Source organism: Pteropus alecto, unplaced genomic scaffold (genome assembly GCF_000325575.1).
Source record: "Pteropus alecto unplaced genomic scaffold, ASM32557v1 scaffold90, whole genome shotgun sequence".
Taxonomy (NCBI): domain Eukaryota; kingdom Metazoa; phylum Chordata; class Mammalia; order Chiroptera; family Pteropodidae; genus Pteropus; species Pteropus alecto.
In genome coordinates this window covers 311,278-316,311 of record NW_006429894.1, presented here as the reverse complement: position 1 = coordinate 316,311, position 5,034 = coordinate 311,278, and the positions used below count along the sequence as shown (strand labels likewise).

Genomic DNA, 5,034 nt, shown 5'->3' with positions numbered 1-5,034 from the left:
CTGTCCCCACGCGGGCGGGGGGACCCGCACCAGCCAGGCCCGGGCCGGCTCTGTGGACCCACTGTGCGCTCGCAACTTCTCAGGGTTTTCCTATCAGCCAGATGGTAAGGTGGACATGTGATCCGAGACCCTTGATAGACCGGTGCCCCCAGAGAATGGGTGGGGGCGGGGGCTCTCACATTTGCTTGTCCTGGTGGCACCAGACCGAGACAGACCCGTGGGCTCTGATCCTGCCCCTTCCAATTACTAGCTGAGCCCTAGGCCGAGACACTTAGCCCCTCTGGGCTTCAGGTCTGCATCTGCGAAAGGGAGTGACCCACGGGGATGCTGTGGGGGTAACGTGGGACCCCCCCATAGGACAGCAGGCCTTCGGCGGTGGGCCCCGTTTGCTAGATGCTCAGTAAATGTTAACTCGCTCCCCCGACAGTGCCTGTTCCCAGAGCTGCCCCCACCTTCCCTGCTACCCAAAGGAGAATGCCCCACCCCATCCCCCAAGTCAGCTGTTTTGAAACGTGGGGCCTCAGGTGGGGCTTGCACTGCACTTCCAAGATTCAGTACATGGACATACATCTTCCACACTGGACAGGGGTCAGGGCTCAGGCCCCCAAAAGCTTCCTTTAAAACCCTCGGTTGCTGAATTAGCTCTCATCCAGGAATAAAGCCAAGCACTTTACAACCCAGAAAGCGAAGTGTTTAGCTAGGTGTGTCTTGCTCTCTGCCTTCAGAAACACCTTTGGCCAGGCCCTTCCTATAAACAAGGTTCTCCAAGATTAGGATATCTCGAAGCACCCAACCAGGGCAGGAAGAGAAACCTGGTCATTCTCGCACTGAGCCAGCGACAGACAAACAAACAGGTTCGTGAATTAAACCCCCAGACCGCAACCGGCCAGACTCCGTGGGCTTCCCGCCCAAAGACGCTCTCACGGGACCACGCTCCCTCCCTTCGGCTCTCGCTCAGGATTCAGGATTCCGCATCTTCCCCAGATTTTGCAGAAGGGCAAACGGCTGCCCTTCCTTCTTTGGTCTGAGTTAGTCCTCAGGTGGAATTCCCCGATGAGGACAAGGCCACCTGTGCTGTGAAACGTCCTAGGGAAAGTCCAAAAAAGGAGAGTGACATCCAGTCACCCTTGGGTTTCTCCAGGGGGATCTCAAAGTGCTTGTAAACAGAGAGGCTGTGGAATGCGTCATCCAAACTGGAATGCTTTTGATGGTGAATGGGATGGTGATGGGACCGGCAGACCTCACAGGTACTGCAGGCTCTGCCCAGACCACCGTGACAGGGTGACTAACACGATAAAGCGAGTTTCCCGGTGCCTGTAACAATTATGTTTACACGCTACCGTAGTCTATCAAGCGTTCAATAGCACTTTGTCTAAAATGAACAGTGTACTTACCTTAACTTTAAAAAACGCTTCCTCGCTGTAAAATGAGCATCGTCGGAGCCTTCGGCAAGTTGTAATGTTTTTGCTGGTGGAGGGTATTACGTTCATTTTGTAAAAAAAACACAGTGTCTGCGAAGTGCAGTACAGAAGGTATGTCTGTCTTCAGAATTCCACTAAGGCCACCGGCCTGCCCCAGGCAAACCTGGACATCTGATCGCCTGCGTGTTCATCCAGAGGCCGTGCCAGAGCTCACGTCATCGGAGCTGTCCGGACAGAGCTGGAGATAAAGGAGCCGGGCAGGTCCCGCCTTGTCGTCTGTTTTCCCAAAACTCCCACCTTTCGGTCACGCCGTGCTCTCTGCATGCAGCCGAGCCCCCAGGCTTGGGCTCGGACTGCCCGTCGGCATGTAAAGAAGACTCAGCAGGTCGGGGAGGCCTTTGAGGTGGCCGAAGGTGCGCCAGGGTCATCCGCTGCACAAACAGGGCTGAGTCTGATGTCGAAATCACAGGAACGCCATCAGTCGCTGGGGCGGCACACAGGGCGAAAGCCCCTCAGGGCGGAGATACTTCTTCGGGCTGACCTCAGTTATATGACCCTGCCCGCACTGGCCCACCCAGCCGGCAGCCCCAGCTCTGCGGGGACAGCGCAGCCAGAGCCGCTCTGTGTGGCTCTGGACAAGCGCGGGGCGCACGGTGACTCCGAGGCTGTGTCCAGCTCTGGGTCTGGCTCTGAGCTGTGAGGCCGTGACGAGCCGGGTCAGAGGAGGCCCTGGGCCCTCGGTCTCTGAATCTGCAGTCCCAGGGAGGGGTCCTAGAAACTCTGGGAGTTTGCAGGCGACATGAGCCTGCCGGCCAGGGGCACACACACAGGCCAGGAATTCTGGGCGTCCATGTCGGAGGATAAAATGCTGGGAGGCAGGAAAAGGGGACACCAGCTGCAAAGGGACAGAGGGAGTGTTCCAGGGGACCCTGAAAAGTGACCCAGGAACTCACGGTCATTGAGGACTGTGAAACTGGCTGGACGCGCTGTTAGGTGACGGCTCCCTCTTCCCTTCCCCGGGGCCTGGGCGGGGCGGGGCCAGCTCCCTCTGCAGCCTCCATGCTGCCGCCTCTGAAAACAGGCCTGGCCGGTGGGATGGCTCCCAAGAGTGTGGGCAGGGACACGGGGCAGCTGGGAGCAGAAGGGGACCTGCGTGCGCCACCGGCCCGGGGAGACCGGCCGTCGGAGGCTGGAGGCTCTGAAGAGGTTCCTGTGACCATCAGTTCCGGTCCGTGCAGCTGTTCTCCCGTCCACCTTTGCTGCTCCCACCTTCTCTGTGGTCACCTGGCCGGACAGCAGAAGTTTAAAGCAGCGCAGTACATTGGACGTGACCGAGCTTTAAGCCAGACCTTGGCCGCCTCTGTCCCAACAGGCTCAGTCGACTTTCGGAGTCAGCAACCCGAAGACGAGCTCAGGAGACCGAGCCCGCTTGCTGGGAAGGTGTCAGAACGCAGGACGTAGCTTAGCCTTTGCGGCCCACACAGCGCCTCCTGCCAGTACTCAGTTAGTGTTTAAGAAATTCAGCTCACAGTTTGCAGTGAAAAACAGGAGCAGGGCTGCCGCCTGCTGGCGACGTTGGGAATGGCGCCTCCATGGCCCGGCCGCTGACTGTGCAGCTGCGTGAGGAAGCCCAGCCGACACATCCTTTATCCCGCAAGACCACTCGAGGCTTCCAGTCTTTTCTCTCACTGGAGATGTCCTAGGTGTCCAGCAGAGAAGCCAACTGTCCTGGGACACCGGTGGGTCAGAGGCCTCTGAAGTGAGTGCGAGCTCCGTTTCGTAACTCAGGCTGTCCCCCCCCCCCCCACTGGCAGGTGTTCTGGCCCCTGTTGTCCATCCAGACGGAGCCACGAGCACCCGCTCTGTGCCCAGCATCATGCTGGGTGCCAGGAGTCTGACTCGGGACTTTCTGGGGGGTGGTGAGGTGTGCACCGAACGCGGCAGAGGTGCTGGGCGGTCAGCTTAGGAGGGGACTCCTCACGGCGGGAATCGGGGACCCGCTCTGCTTGCGCCGATGCCCTGTGCTAAGGAGCTGGGCCATAAAGGGCAGCAGGCAGCTGACAGGTGGAGACAGACAGCGTTCCTGTTACTGTCGTTGGGGGACGACGAAGCTCCCCAACTTAGCAGCTGAAAACAACAGTCACTTCCTTTTCTCTCTCACGGTTCTGGGTCCCCTGAGCTCAGCCAGATGGTTCTAGCTTGGGACCCATCACATGGGGGACCCCTACATGTCTCTTGGTGAGGCCTGGTCCTTCACACGTGGCAGCTGGGTTGCCAGGAGGGAGGCAGGGGTCACCATCCCGCCTGTGTGACCCAGCCTCGGAGGCGCATGGCAGAACTCCCCAGGCTGTCCCAGTTGACACCGTCTCGGAGCCCCCCCCAGCTTCAAGGAAAGGGGGACGCAGATGCCACCTCCCCACGTGTAGGTGGCAAGGCCCCAGAAGGCCGTGTGGGGTGGGAGGCGGCATTCAGGCCTATTTTGGAAAACATAACCTGCCACAGGCAGGAAGGTCGATCCAGGCCATCAGGTGAGGTTTGGCTAAGATCAGTTCCTAGTGGGGAAGGATGACCTTGGCGTCCCCACAGCAGTGGGCAGGACGCGCCAGAGGCCACGTCCAAGCCATGGGCAGGGCCCAGACCAGGGAGTGACACCACAAGAAGCTTCGGTGGCGAGAGCTAAGATATGCAGTCACATGGTGGCTGTCCATCTCGGGGTGACTCAGAAGCAGGGAGCCCTGGGGTTAGAAGCCGGGTTGTCACTGAGATGACACAAATATAACGTGAGTCGAGACAGAAAGCCGTAGGAGAATGGACACGGTGTGGCCCCAGCCACGGAGTTCGGACGCAAACACGGCGGATACGGCCGTAAAAGCGTAAAGCCGGGCACGCAGGCGACCGACACGGAGCTCCACAGAGCCTTTCCTCCGGGACGACAGGACAGAGGACGGGCTCCGACCGTGCTGTTCCGTGTCCTAAACGCATGGTGTTTGAGCCGCGTGGTTAAGTTTTACCTGTCGGTTCCGTCTCTCTGGAGAACCTCGGCTCATGTGACAGGCGTGTTCGCTCTGTCATTCTCTGCCCCGTGCGCCTGTCTTGGATAAATCAATGATGGGTGAGCGTTATGCGCAGGTCGGGGAAGATGAGAACCAGCAGATGCCGTGCGGTGGAGCCGTGACAGGCCGGGCACGCCTTTGCCGGGCCAACCCGGCGCTGTGTGCAGTGCAGGTGCTGGGGACACGCACGGCCGTGGAGGAGTTTAGCTGTGACTCGAAGGAAAGCTCGGGGTCCGTGCTGGAGTGGGGTACAGCCAGAGGAAGAGGATTAAAAATGAGCGGCTCACCTCTTCCTGAGGTTTCCGGGCTAATTCGGCTGGACCCGTAGGAGTCCGGGCTCCTTCACCATTCCGGTGAGCATTCTGGAAGACGTGACTCTTCCCCCTTGGGTGTGCAAAGCGATTTTTAAAATGCCCGACCAGAGATGCAAGCCCTCTGGACGTCAGCCTTCCCAGCAGCCGTCTTCCTGAGCGTAATGCCAGCCGCTCACGGAAACGGGGAGGCTGAAGCCCTGGTCATCGCCGGACCCCTGGCCGAAGGGGCTGTGGGAGCCACAGTAA

The 5,034-nt window shown here is 59.4% G+C and overlaps 1 long non-coding RNA gene across 1 annotated transcript; it reads right to left on the bottom strand.

Annotated features, from left to right (window-relative positions):
- Window positions 1–692: 692 nt before the first annotated feature.
- Window positions 693–5,028, bottom strand: LOC112477322. Its single transcript, XR_003045394.1, has 2 exons — window positions 1,395–5,028; window positions 693–1,086 (listed from the first exon to the last, which is right to left on the bottom strand). It is a non-coding gene; the product is annotated as an uncharacterized LOC112477322 (long non-coding RNA).
- Between the last annotated feature and the right edge of the window lie 6 nt (window positions 5,029–5,034).